This window comes from Dendrobates tinctorius, unplaced genomic scaffold (genome assembly GCF_039654945.1).
Source record: "Dendrobates tinctorius isolate UK_male_01 unplaced genomic scaffold, ASM3965494v1 ptg000031l, whole genome shotgun sequence".
Lineage (NCBI taxonomy): Eukaryota > Metazoa > Chordata > Amphibia > Anura > Dendrobatidae > Dendrobates > Dendrobates tinctorius.
Window position 1 is genome coordinate 6,266,647 of NW_027361699.1, and position 17,058 is coordinate 6,283,704.

Below are 17,058 nucleotides of genomic sequence, written 5' to 3' on the forward strand. Positions count from 1 at the left end.
CTCTGCAACAGGCATATATCTACACTCTGCAAAAGGCATAGACGTACACTCTGCAACAGGCATAGACCTTCACTCTGCAAGAGGCATAGACGTACACTCTGCAACAGGCATAGACGTACACTCTGCAACAGGCATAGACGTACACTCTGCAACAGGCATAGATGTACACTCTGCAACAGGCATAGACGTACACTCTGCAACAGGCATAGACCTACACTCTGCAACAGGCATAGATGTACACTCCGCAACAGGCATAGACGTATACTCTGCAAGAGGCATAGACCTACACTCTGCAACAGGCATAGACCTACACTCTGCAACAGGCATAGACCTACACTCCGCAACAGGCATAGACATATACTCCGCAACAGGCATAGACGTATACTCCGCAACAGGCATAGACCTACACTCTGCAACAGGCATAGACCTACACTCTGCAACAGGCATAGACCTACACTCTGCAACAGGCATAGACGTACACTCTGCAACAGGCATACACCTACACTCTGCAACAGGCATAGACCTACACTCTGCAACAGGCATAGACGTACACTCTGCAACAGGCACTGACCTACACTCTGCAACAGGCATAGACCTACACTCTGCATCAGGCATAGACGTATACTCTGCAACAGGCATAGAAGTACACGCTGCAACAGGCATAGATCTTCATTCTGCAACAGGCATAGACCTACACTCTGCAACAGGCATAGACGTACACTCTGCAACAGGCATAGACCTACACTCTGCAACAGGCATAGACCTACACTCTGCAACAGGCATAGACGTACACTCTGCAGCAGGCATAGACTCACACTCTGCAACAGGCATAAACTCACACTCTGCAACAGGCATAGACCTACACACCGCAACAGGCATAGACGCACACTCTGCAACAGGCATAGACGTACACACTGCAACAGGCATAGACGTACAATCTGCAACAGGCATAGACCTACACTCTGCAGCAGGCAAAGACGTACACTCTGCAACAGGCATAGACCTACACTCTGCAACAGGCATAGACGTACACTCTGCAACAGACATAGACCTACATTGTGCAACAGGCATAGACGTACACTCTGCAACAGGCATAGACCTACATTATGCAACAGGCATAGACGTACACTCTGCAACAGGCATAGACCTACACTCTGCAACAGGCATAGACCTACACTCTGCAACAGGCATAGACCTACACTCCGCAACAGGCATAGACCTACACTCCGCAACAGGCATAGACGTACACTCTACCTACACTCTGCAACAGGCATAGACCTACACTCCGCAACAGGCATGGACCTACACTCCGCAACAGGCATAGACGTACACTCTGCAACAGGCATAGATCTACACTCTGCAACAGGCATAGACGTACACTCACTCTGTAACAGGCATAGACGTACACTCTGCAACAGGCATAGACGTACACTGTGCAACAGGCATAGACCTACACTCTGTAACAGGCATAGACGTACACTCTACAACATGCATAGACCTACACTCTGCAACAGGTATAGACGTACACTCTGCAACAGGCATAGACCTAAACTCTGCAACAGGCATAGACGTACACTCTGCAACAGACATAGACCTACACTCCGCAACAGGCATAGACGTACACTCTGCAACAGGCATAGACGTACACTCTGCAACAGGCATAGACCTACACTCTGCAACAGGCATAGACGTACACTCTGCAACAGACATAGACCTACACTCCGCAACAGGCATAGACGTACACTCTGCAACAGGCATAGACGTACACTCTGCAACAGGCATAGACGTACACTCTGCAACAGGCATAGACCTACACTCTGCAACAGGCATAGACCTACACTCTGCAACAGGCATAGACCTACACTCCGTAACAGGCATAGACCTACACTCCGCAACAGGCATAGACGCACACTCTGCAACAGGCATAGACGTACACTCTGCAACAGGCATAGACCTACACTCTGCAACAGGCATAGACCTACACTCCGTAACAGGCATAGACCTACACTCCGCAACAGGCATAGACCTACACTCCGCAACAAGCATAGATGTACACTCTGGAACAGACATAGACCTACACTCTACAACAGGCATTGACGTACACTCGGCAACAGGCATAGACCTACACTCTGCAACAGGCATATATCTACACTCTGCAAAAGGCATAGACGTACACTCTGCAACAGGCATAGACCTTCACTCTGCAAGAGGCATAGACGTACACTCTGCAACAGGCATAGACGTACACTCTGCAACAGGCATAGACGTACACTCTGCAACAGGCATAGATGTACACTCTGCAACAGGCATAGACGTACACTCTGAAACAGGCATAGACCTACACTCTGCAACAGGCATAGATGTACACTCCGCAACAGGCATAGACGTATACTCTGCAACAGGCATAGACCTACACTCTGCAACAGGCATAGACCTACACTCTGCAACAGGCATAGACCTACACTCCGCAACAGGCATAGACATATACTCCGCAACAGGCATAGACGTATACTCCGCAACAGGCATAGACCTACACTCTGCAACAGGCATAGACCTACACTCTGCAACAGGCATATACCTACACTCTGCAACAGGCATAGACGTACACTCTGCAACAGGCATACACCTACACTCTGCAACAGGCATAGACCTACACTCTGCAACAGGCATAGACGTACACTCTGCAACAGGCACTGACCTACACTCTGCAACAGGCATAGACCTACACTCTGCATCAGGCATAGACGTATACTCTGCAACAGGCATAGAAGTACACGCTGCAACAGGCATAGATCTTCATTCTGCAACAGGCATAGACCTACACTCTGCAACAGGCATAGACGTACACTCTGCAGCAGGCATAGACTCACACTCTGCAACAGGCATAAACTCACACTCTGCAACAGGCATAGACCTACACACCGCAACAGGCATAGACGCACACTCTGCAACATGCATAGACGTACACACTGCAACAGGCATAGACGTACAATCTGCAACAGGCATAGACCTACACTCTGCAGCAGGCAAAGACGTACACTCTGCAACAGGCATAGACCTACACTCTGCAACAGGCATAGACCTACACTCTGCAACAGGCATAGACCTACACTCTGCAACAGGCATAGACCTACATTCTGCAACAGGCATAGACCTACACTCTGCAACAGGCATAGACGTACACTCTGCAATAGGCATAGACGTACACTCTGCAACAGGCATAGACGTACACTCCGCAACAGACATAGACCTACACTTCGCAACAGGCATAGACGTACAGTCTGCAATAGGCATAGATGTACACTCTGCAACAGGCATAGACCTACACTCTGCAACAGGCATAGACCTACACTCCGCAACAGGCATAGATGCACACTCTACAACAGACATAGACCTACACTCCGCAACAGGCATACACGTACACTTTGCAACAGGCATAGACTCACACTCTGCAACAGGCATAGACCTACACTCCGCAACAGGCATAGACACACACTCTGCAACAGGCATAGACGTACACTCTGCAACAGGCATAGACCTACACTCTGCAACAGGCATAGACCTACACTCTGCAACAGGCATAGGCGTACACTCTGCAACAGACATAGACCTACATTGTGCAACAGGCATAGACGTACACTCTGCAACAGGCATAGACCTACATTATGCAACAGGCATAGACGTACACTCTGCAACAGGCATAGACCTACACTCTGCAACAGGCATAGACCTACACTCTGCAACAGGCATAGACCTACACTCCGCAACAGGCATAGACCTACACTCCGCAACAGGCATAGACGTACACTCTACCTACACTCTGCAACAGGCATAGACCTACACTCCGCAACAGGCATGGACCTACACTCCACAACAGGCATAGACGTACACTCTGCAACAGGCATAGACGTACACTCTGAAACAGGCATAGACCTACACTCTGCAACAGGCATAGACGTATACTTTGCAACAGGCATAGACGTATACTTTGCAACAGGCATAGACCTACACTCTGCAACAGGCATAAACCTACACTCTGCAACAGGCATAGACCTACACTCCGCAACAGGCATAGACGTACACTCCGCAGCAAGCATAGACCTACACTCTGCAACAGGCATAGACCTACACTCTGCAAAAGGCATAGACGTACACTCTGCAACAGGCATAGACCTACACTCTGCAACAGGCATAGACGTATACTCTGCGACAGGCATAGACGTACACTCTGCAACAGGCATAGACTCACACTCTGCAACAGGCATAGACCTACACTCTGCAACAGGCATAGACCTACACTCCGCAACAGGCATAGACACACACTCTGCAACAGGCATAGACGTACACTCTGCAACAGGCATAGACCTACACTCTGCAACAGGCATAGACCTACACTCTGCAACAGGCATAGACCTACACTCTGCAACAGGCATAGGCGTACACTCTGCAACAGACATAGACCTACATTGTGCAACAGGCATAGACGTACACTCTGCAACAGGCATAGACCTACATTCTGCAACAGGCATAGACGTACACTCTGCAACAGGCATAGACCTACACTCTGCAACAGGCATAGACGTACACTCTGCAACAGGCATAGACGTACACTCTGCAACAGGCATAGACGTACACTCTGCAACAGGCATAGACCTACACTCCGCAACAGGCATAGACGTACACTCCGCAACAGGCATAAACGTATACTCTGCAACAGGCATAGACCTACACTCTGCAACAGGCATAGACGTATACTCTGCAACAGGCATAGACCTACACTCTGCAACAGGTATAGACGTACACTCTGCAACAGGCAAAGACCTACACTCGGCAACAGGCTTAGACCTACACTCCGCAACAGGCATAGACGCACACTCTGAAACAGGCATAGACGTACACTCTGCAACAGGCATAGACCTACATTCTGCAACAGGTATAGACCTACACTCTGCAACAGGCATAGACCTACACTCCGTAACAGGCATAGACCTACACTCCACAACAGTCATAGACCTACTCTCCGCAACAAGCATAGACGTACACTCTGGAACAGGCATAGACCTACACTCTACAACAGGCATTGACGTACACTCGGCAACAGGCATAGACGTACACTCTGCAACAGGCATAGACCTACACTCTGCAACAGGCATAAATCTACACTCTGCAACAGGCATAGACGTACACTCTGCAACAGGCATAGACCTTCACTCTGCAACAGGCATAAATCTACACTCTGCAACAGGCATAGACGTACACTCTGCAACAGGCATAGACCTTCACTCTGCAACAGGCATAGACGTACACTCTGCAACAGGCATAGACGTACACTCTGCAACAGGCATAGACGTACACTCTGCAACAGGCATAGATGTACACTCTGCAACAGGCATAGACATACACTCTGAAACAGGCATAGACCTACACTCTGCAACAGGCATAGACGTACACTCCGCAACAGGCATAGACGTATACTCTGCAACAGGCATAGACCTACACTCTGCAACAGGCATAGACCTACACTCTGCAACAGGCATAGACCTACACTCCGCAACAGGCATAGACATATATTCCGCAAGAGGCATAGACGTATACTCCGCAACAGGCATAGACCTACACTCTGCAACAGGCAAAGACCTACACTCTGCAACAGGCATAGACCTACACTCTGCAACAGGCATAGACATACACTCTGCAACAGGCATAGACCTACACTCTGCAAAAGGCATAGACCTACACTCTGCAACAGGCAAAGACGTACACTCTGCAACAGGCACTGACCTACACTCTGCAACAGGCATAGCCCTACACTCTGCAACAGGCATAGACCTACACTCTGCAACAGGCATAGATCTACACTCCGCAACAGGCATAGACGTATACTCTGTAACAGGCATAGACCTACACTCTGCAACAGGCAAAGACCTACACTCTGCAACAAGCATAGACGTACACTCTGCAACAGGCATAGACATACACTCTGCAACAGGCATAGACCTACACTGTGCAACAGGCATAGACCTGCTCTCTGCAACAGGCATAGACCTGCATTCAGCAACAGGCATAGAGCTACACTCCGCAACAGGCATAGACGTACACTCCGCAACAGGCATAGACCTACACTCTGCAAAAGGCATAGACCTACAATCTGCAACAGGTATAGACGTACACTCTGGAACAGGCATAGACGTACACTCTGCAACAGGCATAGACGTACACTCCGCAACAGTCATAGAAGAACACTCCGCAACAGGCATGGACGTATAATTTGCAACAGGCATAGACCTACACTCTGCAACAGGCATAGACCTACACTCCACAACAGGCATTGACCTACACTCTGCAACAGGCATAGACCTACACTCTGCAACAGGCATAGACGTACACTTTGCAACAGGCATAGACCTACACTATGCAACAGGCATAGACCTACACTCTGCAACAGGCATAGACCTAAACTCTGCAACAGGCATAGACGTACACTCTGCAACAGGCATAGACCTACACTCTGCAACAGGCATAGATGTACACTCTGCAACAGGCATAGAACTCCACTCTGCAACTGGCATAGACCTACACTCTGCAACAGGCATAGACGTACACTCTGCAACAGGCAATGACGTACACTCTGCAACAGGCATAGACGTACACTCTGCAACAGGCATAGACGTACACTCCGCAACAGGCATAGAGCTACACTCCGCAACAGGCATAGAGCTACCCTCCGCAACAGGCATAGACCTACACTCCGCAATAGACATAGACCTACACTCCGCAACAGACATAGACATACACTCCGCAACAGGCATAGACGTACACTCTGCAACAGGCATAGACATACACTCTGCAACAGGCATAGACGTACACTCTGCAACAGGCATAGACCTACACTCCGCAACAGGCATAGACCTACACTCTGCAACAGGCATAGACGTACACTCTGCAACAGGCATAAACCTACACTCTGCAACAGGCATAGACCTACACTCCGCAACAGGCATAGACGTACACTCCGCAGCAAGCATAGACCTACACTCTGCAACAGGCATAGACCTACACTCTGCAAAAGGCATAGACGTACACTCTGCAACAGGCATAGACCTACACTCTGCAACAGGCATAGACGTATACTCTGCGACAGGCATAGACGGACACTCTGCAACAGGCATAGACTCACACTCTGCAACAGGCATAGACCTACACTCTGCAACAGGCATAGACCTACACTCCGCAACAGGCATAGACACACACTCTGCAACAGGCATAGACGTACACTCTGCAACAGGCATAGACCTACACTCTGCAACAGGCATAGACCTACACTCTGCAACAGGCATAGACGTACACTCTGCAACAGGCATAGACGTACACTCTGCAACAGGCATAGACGTACACTCTGCAACAGGCATAGACCTACACTCCGCAACAGGCATAGACGTACACTCCGCAACAGGCATAAACGTATACTCTGCAACAGGCATAGACCTACACTCTGCAACAGGCATAGACGTATACTCTTCAACAGGCATAGACCTACACTCTGCAACAGGCATAGACGTACACTCTGCAACAGGCAAAGACCTACACTCGGCAACAGGCTTAGACCTACACTCCGCAACAGGCATAGACGCACACTCTGAAACAGGCATAGACGTACACTCTGCAACAGGCATAGACCTACATTCTGCAACAGGTATAGACCTACACTCTGCAACAGGCATAGACCTACACTCCGTAACAGGCATAGACCTACACTCCACAACAGTCATAGACCTACTCTCCGCAACAAGCATAGACGTACACTCTGGAACAGGCATAGACCTACACTCTACAACAGGCATTGACGTACACTCGGCAACAGGCATAGACGTACACTCTGCAACAGGCATAGACCTACACTCTGCAACAGGCATAGACCTACACTCTGCAACAGGCATAAATCTACACTCTGCAACAGGCATAGACGTACACTCTGCAACAGGCATAGACCTTCACTCTGCAACAGGCATAGACGTACACTCTGCAACAGGCATAGACGTACACTCTGCAAAATGCATAGACCTACACTCTGCAAAAGGCATAGATGTACACTGTGCAACAGGCATAGACCTACACTCTGCCACAGGCATAGACGTACACTCTGCAACAGTCATAGACCTACACTCTGCAAAAGGCATAGACGTACACTCTGCAACAGGCATAGACTCACACTCTGCAACAGGCATAGACCTACACTCTGCAACAGGCATACACGTACACTCTGCAACAGGCATACACGTACACTCTGCAACAGGCATAGACGTACACTCTGAAACAGGCATAGACCTACACTCTGCAACAGGCATAGACGTATACTTTGCAACAGGCATAGACGTATACTTTGCAACAGGCATAGACCTACACTCTGCAACAGGCATAAACCTACACTCTGCAACAGGCATAGACCTACACTCCGCAACAGGCATAGACGTACACTCCGCAGCAAGCATAGACCTACACTCTGCAACAGGCATAGACCTACACTCTGCAAAAGGCATAGACGTACACTCTGCAACAGGCATAGACCTACACTCTGCAACAGGCATAGACGTATACTCTGCGACAGGCATAGACGTACACTCTGCAACAGGCATAGACTCACACTCTGCAACAGGCATAGACCTACACTCTGCAACAGGCATAGACCTACACTCTGCAACAGGCATAGACCTACACTCCGCAACAGGCATAGACACACACTCTGCAACAGGCATAGACGTACACTGTGCAACAGGCATAGACCTACACTCTGCAACAGGCATAGACCTACACTCTGCAACAGGCATAGACCTACACTCTGCAACAGGCATAGGCGTACACTCTGCAACAGACATAGACCTACATTGTGCAACAGGCATAGACGTACACTCTGCAACAGGCATAGACCTACATTCTGCAACAGGCATAGACGTACACTCTGCAACAGGCATAGACCTACACTCTGCAACAGGCATAGACGTACACTCTGCAACAGGCATAGACGTACACTCTGCAACAGGCATAGACGTACACTCTGCAACAGGCATAGACCTACACTCCGCAACAGGCATAGACGTACACTCCGCAACAGGCATAAACGTATACTCTGCAACAGGCATAGACCTACACTCTGCAACAGGCATAGACGTATACTCTGCAACAGGCATAGACCTACACTCTGCAACAGGTATAGACGTACACTCTGCAACAGGCAAAGACCTACACTCGGCAACAGGCTTAGACCTACACTCCGCAACAGGCATAGACGCACACTCTGAAACAGGCATAGACGTACACTCTGCAACAAGCATAGACCTACATTCTGCAACAGGTATAGACCTACACTCTGCAACAGGCATAGACCTACACTCCACAACAGTCATAGACCTACTCTCCGCAACAAGCATAGACGTACACTCTGGAACAGGCATAGACCTACACTCTACAACAGGCATTGACGTACACTCGGCAACAGGCATAGACGTACACTCTGCAACAGGCATAGACCTACACTCTGCAACAGGCATAGACCTACACTCTGCAACAGGCATAAATCTACACTCTGCAACAGGCATAGACGTACACTCTGCAACAGGCATAGACCTTCACTCTGCAACAGGCATAGACGTACACTCTGCAACAGGCATAGACGTACACTCTGCAACAGGCATAGACGTACACTCTGCAACAGGCATAGACGTACACTCTGCAACAGGCATAGGCGTACACTCTGCAACAGGCATAGATGTACACTCTGCAACAGGCATAGACGTATACTCTGCAACAGGCATAGACGTATACTCTGCAACAGGCATAGACCTACACTCTGCAACAGGCATAGACCTACACTCTGCAACAGGCATAGACCTACACTCCGCAACAGGCATAGACATATATTCCGCAAGAGGCATAGACGTATACTCCGCAACAGGCATAGACCTACACTCTGCAACAGGCAAAGACCTACACTCTGCAACAGGCATAGACCTACACTCTGCAACAGGCATAGACATACATTCTGCAACAGGCATAGACCTACACTCTGCAAAAGGCATAGACCTACACTCTGCAACAGGCAAAGACGTACACTCTGCAACAGGCACTGACCTACACTCTGCAACAGGCATAGCCCTACACTCTGCAACAGGCATAGACCTACACTCTGCAACAGGCATAGATCTACACTCCGCAACAGGCATAGACGTATACTCTGTAACAGGCATAGACCTACACTCTGCAACAGGCAAAGACCTACACTCTGCAACAAGCATAGACGTACACTCTGCAACAGGCATAGACATACACTCTGCAACAGGCATAGACCTACACTGTGCAACAGGCATAGACCTGCTCTCTGCAACAGGCATAGACCTGCATTCAGCAACAGGCATAGAGCTACACTCCGCAACAGGCATAGACGTACACTCCGCAACAGGCATAGACCTACACTCTGCAAAAGGCATAGACCTACAATCTGCAACAGGTATAGACGTACACTCTGGAACAGGCATAGACGTACACTCTGCAACAGGCATAGACGTACACTCCGCAACAGTCATAGAAGAACACTCCGCAACAGGCATGGACGTATAATTTGCAACAGGCATAGACCTACACTCTGCAACAGGCATAGACCTACACTCTGCAACAGGCATAGACGTACACTTTGCAACAGGCATAGACCTACACTATGCAACAGGCATAGACGTACACTTTGCAACAGGCATAGACCTACACTATGCAACAGGCATAGACCTACACTCTGCAACAGGCATAGACCTAAACTCTGCAACAGGCATAGACGTACACTCTGCAACAGGCATAGACCTACACTCTGCAACAGGCATAGATGTACACTCTGCAACAGGCATAGAACTCCACTCTGCAACTGGCATAGACCTACACTCTGCAACAGGCATAGACGTACACTCTGCAACAGGCAATGACGTACACTCTGCAACAGGCATAGACGTACACTCTGCAACAGGCATAGACGTACAGTCCGCAACAGGCATAGAGCTACACTCCGCAACAGGCATAGAGCTACCCTCCGCAACAGGCATAGACCTACACTCCGCAACAGACATAGACCTACACTCCGCAACAGACATAGACATACACTCCGCAACAGGCATAGACGTACACTCTGCAACAGGCATAGACATACACTCTGCAACAGGCATAGACGTACACTCCGCAACAGGCATAGACCTACACTCCGCAACAGGCATAGACCTACACTCTGCAACAGGCATAGACGTACACTCTGCAACAGGCATAGACGTACACTCTGCAACAGGCATAGACGTACACTCTGCAACAGGCATAGACGTACACTCTGCAACAGGCATAGACGTACACTCTGCAACAGGCATAGACGTACACTCTGCAACAGGCATAGACCTACAATCTGCAACAGGCATAGACCTACAATCTGCAACAGGCATAGACCTACACTCTGCAACAGGCATAGACCTACACTCTGCAACAGGCATAGACGTACACTCTGCAACAGGCATAGACGTACACTCTGCAACAGGCATAGACGTACACTCCGCAACAGGCATAGACCTACAATCTGCAACAGGCATAGACCTACACTACGCAACAGGCATAGACCTACACTCCGCAACAGGCATAGACCTACACTCCGCAACAGGCATAGACCTACACTCCGCAACAGGCATAGACCTACACTCCGCAATAGGCATACACGTACACTCTGCAATAGGCATAGACGTACACTCTGCAACAGGCATAGACGTACACTCTGCAACAGGCATAGACCTACACTCTGCAACAGGCATAGACCTACACTCTGCAATAGGCATAGACGTACACTCTGCAACAGGCATAGACGTACACTCTGCAACAGGCATAGACCTACACTCTGCAACAGGTATAGACGTACACTCCGCAACAGTCATAGAAGAACACTCCGCAACAGTCATAGAAGAACACTCCGCAACAGGCATGGACGTATACTTTGCAACAGGCATAGACCTACACTCCGCAACAGGCATTGACCTACACTCTGCAACAGGCATAGACCTACACTCTGCAACAGGCATAGACCTACACTCTGCAACAGGCATAGACGTACACTCTGCAACAGGCATAGACCTACACTCTGCAACAGGCATAGACCTACACTCTGCAACAGAAATAGACCTACACTCTGCAACAGGCATAGACCTACACTCTGCAACAGGCATAGACATACACTCCGCAACAGGCATAGACGTACACTCTGCAAAATGCATAGACCTACACTCTGCAAAAGGCATAGATGCACACTGTGCAACAGGCATAGACCTACACTCTGCCACAGGCATAGACGTACACTCTGCAACAGTCATAGACCTACACTCTGCAAAAGGCATAGACGTACACTCTGCAACAGGCATAGACTCACACTCTGCAACAGGCATAGACCTACACTCTGCAACAGGCATACACGTACACTCTGCAACAGGCATAGACGTACACTCTGCAACAGGCATAGACGTACACTCTGAAACAGGCATAGACCTACACTCTGCAACAGGCATAGACGTATACTTTGCAACAGGCATAGATGTATACTTTGTAACAGGCATAGACCTACACTCTGCAACAGGCATAAACCTACACTCTGGAACAGGCATAGACCTACACTCCGCAACAGGCATAGACGTACACTCCGCAGCAAGCATAGACCTACACTCTGCAACAGGCATAGACCTACACTCTGCAAAAGGCATAGACGTACACTCTGCAACAGGCATAGACCTACACTCTGCAACAGGCATAGACGTATACTCTGCAACAGGCATAGACGTACACTCTGCAACAGGCATAGACTCACACTCTGCAACAGGCATAGACCTACACTCTGCAACAGGCATAGACCTACACTGCTCAACAGGCATAGACGCACACTCTGCAACAGGCATGGACGTACACTCTGCAACAGGCATAGACCTACCCTCTGCAGGAGGCATAGACGTACACTCCGCAAGAGGCATAGACATACACTCTGCAACAGGCATAGACGTACACTCCGCAACAGGCATAGACCTACACTCCGCAACAGGCATAGTCCTACACTCCGCAACAGGCATAGACGTACACTCCGCAACAGGCATAGACGTACACTCTTCAACAGGCATAGACCTACACTCTGCAACAGGCATAGACGTACACTCTGCAACAGGCATAGACGTACACTCTGCAACAGGCATAGACGTACACTCTGCAGCAGGCATAGACCTACACTCTGCAACAGTCATAGATGTACACTCCGCAACAGGCATAGACGTACACTCCGCAACAGGTATAGACCTACACTCTGCAACAGGCATAGACCTACACTCTGCAACATGCATAGACCTACACTCCGCAACAGGCATAGACGTACACTCTCCAACAGGCATAGACCTATGCTCTGCAACAGGCATAGACCTACGCTCTGCAACAGGCATAGACCTAAGCTCCGCAAGAGGCATAGACATACACTCTGCAACAGGCATAGACCTACACTCCGCAATATGCATAGACCTACACTCTGCAACAGGCATAGACGTACACTCTGCAACAGGCATAGACCTACGCTCTGCAACAGGCATAGACCTACGCTCTGCAACAGGCATAGACCTAAGCTCCGCAAGAGGCATAGACATACACTCTGCAACAGGCATAGACGTACACTCTGCAACAGGCATAGACATACACTCCGCAAGAGGCATAGACCTACACTCCGCAAGAGGCATAGACATACACTCTGCAACAGGCATAGACCTACACTCCACAACAGGCATAGACGTACACTCCGCAACAGACATAGACCTACATTCCACAACAGGCATAGACCTACACTCCGCAACAGGCATAGTCCTACACTCCGCAACAGGCATAGACGTACACTCCGCAACAGGCATAGACGTACACTCCGCAACAGGCATAGACCTACACTTTGCAACAGGCATAGACGTACACTCTGCAACAGGCATAGACATACACTCCGCAACAGGCATAGACGTACACTCCGCAACAGGCATAGACGTACACTCTCCAACAGGCATAGACCTACACTCTGCAACAGGCATAGACGTACACTCTGCAACAGGCATAGACATACACTCTGCAACAGGCATAGACGTACACTCTGCAGCAGACATAGACCTACACTCTGCAACAGGCATAGACCTACACTCTGCAACAGGCATAGACGTACACTCTGCAACAGGTCATAGACCTACACTCTGCAACAGGCATAGATTTACACTCTGCAACAGGCATGCATAGACCTACACTCCGCAACAGGCATAGACGTACACTCCGCAACAGGCATAGACCTACCCTCCGCAACAGGCATTGACGCACACTCTGCAGTAGGCATAGACGTACACTCTGCAACAGGAATAGACCTACACTCTGCAACAGCCATAGACATATACTATGCAATGCACACACACACATACATAATATAGTTGCAGACTCTGATCAGGCTTTGATCAGAATGCGATTAGTGTGGCATCAGTTTCTCTTGGAGGTGGAGAGGGGGGAAAAAAGTTTCACCATTTTGTCAGTATGTGAAAATCGAAGAGCATATATTTGAGTAATATATATCTTTAATTATATTTAGATTTATTTATAAATACTATATATAGTATGTATGCATTGCACTGTGGAATTAATGGCGCTATGAAAATGAGTAAAATAAATAAATATATGTGAGTTTGCTATCGGTGGTTTTGATATTCTATGGGGCTGTGAAAATGTCAGCTTTTTTGCTCGGACACAGTGCTCTATGGAAAAAATTGGAGACAAGTCTGATTTTGATCCCAGTGTCAGATCAAATACAGCAGTGCAAGTCTATGGGCCCATGAAAAAATTGGACCCCACTTGGATGACATCTAAGTGTGTCTGATTCTCACAGACTGACATAATGCAGAAGGTGGAGAAACCTTTTTTCTCCCTCTCCACGCCCGAGAAAAACTGATGCAACTCTGATCTGTGCCTGATCAGAGTCTGCAACTCTTACCGCAGTTGCCGTTAAATCAATTCTGCTCATAATATCCTGTGGTTCCAGTTCTGGTCCTCCTGCTTCCATCGCGCTACTACGTTCTCCGTTGTTTCTGCTCAGCCCTCCTGCTGCGCCACCGTCACCTGTTCGTGCTTCGTTACAGCAGATCTTCTGAACTAGATGAGACATAACACCTATCAGTACAAAAAAAGAGGAATAAATAGTAGGTTCTATTTAAGGAATCATTCTAGTACACAAGAGAGAGATGTTTGCTGAGATTTTTTAGGGGTAAATAGTGCAGTTCTAAACTTCACCACAAACACCTCACAGCTACACAATGTGTGAATGGGGCCTTAGTGTTAATTGAGCAGCTACCTACTTGGACTTGTCTTCCTCAAGATGCTTCTTCTGGGGACACAAGGTGGTTCAGGATAATAACTTTATACATTCTGTACCAATTGTGATATGTATGATGCGATGTGTCATGTGATCTCTATGATGTCATGTGCCCTGTGATGTCATGTGTCCTGTCGTAATAACTGCCACTGGTGTGTTATATATCAAGTTTCCAACATCAAGAGTAGAATTAATAAAACAAAATCACAGGCCGCAAAAAACCACCAGCCTTTTTTTATTGAGTCATGACGCATATTAAAACCTAAGTGTTTGCACCCATTTATTCTAATCTGTATGACCTACTTTTCTATGAACTAAAGGAAAACACAGGACCCCATACTGCAATTCCTGATCACAATAAACCGTCAGTTCCCGATCACCCCTGATCCAACAGGACCAAGAGAGCTGACAATGGAGAACTATAGCAGTCTGCAATCAAATTTATGTTCTGATAACGTTTTCACAACATTAATGGCAAAGCTACCCAAAAATGGAACCAAGTGGAGTTGTCTTACTGCCCCACCCCTTCCTATATGCTTTTATTAGAGCACATGGGTGTCATAGAGGGCAAAACCAGCCGACTGCTGAGGGTCTTCAAGACCAGTGACAATGATCAGTTGATCGCCAGCAAGTCCTCATCTAGGGAAGGGGTGGTCCAGATTGGTATCTCCTGTTAGGCCGGGCTCACACTGGCTTAGAAGAACCCAAATGTGCAGATTTTCCTTAGAATCCGATCAACAGCATTTTTTAATCATAGAATCATTATAGATTTCACAGGACACAGTATATAGCACTTTTTAATTTTCAGATGAATGATGCAGCTCTGAATCCCACTTTTAATCCCCCATCTAAACAATTTGTGACTGGCGTCATATGTGAAGAGTTCCCTACCTGGACTTGTTTCCTTCAAGCTGTCAGACTCTAATGAAACAAGATGGCTCATGTGTTGCACTTTGCTCATTCTATGCCAATTGTGATGTCATATGATGTCTATGATGTTTATGTGCTTTGTGATGTCATCAAAACTGACTGTTTAACCCTTGCCCATCCAATGACATATTTTGATATTGTGAACAGGTTAGGCCGGTTTCACATTAGCGCATTTTCAGCGCGCGCACGGCCGGGGGTAGCTCCGCCCCCGAGCCGGCTCTCTGCCCGGCGTGCCCGCCCCTTGCCTGTAGCGCCGCCTCCTAGCGGACAGCAGCGCCTGCGATCGGCGCACCCTATCTTTAGCATAGGGTGCGCCGATCGTGCGCAGGTCGTGCGCTAGTTGCGCTTTGACCTGCGCTGCGCACTTATGACGGTGCGCCGTGCGCGCCAAAATCCGAAAAGTTCGATTTTGGCGCGCACGGCGCACCGTCATAAGTGCGCAGCGCAGGTCAAAGCGCAACTAGCGCACGACCTGCGCACGATCGGCGCACCCTATGCTAAAGATAGGGTGCGCCGATCGCAGGCGCCGCTGTCCGCTAGGAGGCGGCGCTACAGGCAAGGGGCGGGCACGCCGGGCAGAGAGCCGGATCGGGGGCGGAGCTACCCCCGGCCGTGCGCGCGCTGAAAATGCGCTAATGTGAAACCAGCCTTATTTGGATGCAACAGCGCAGACAATGAAGGGACAATGGTAATCATCCAACACTATT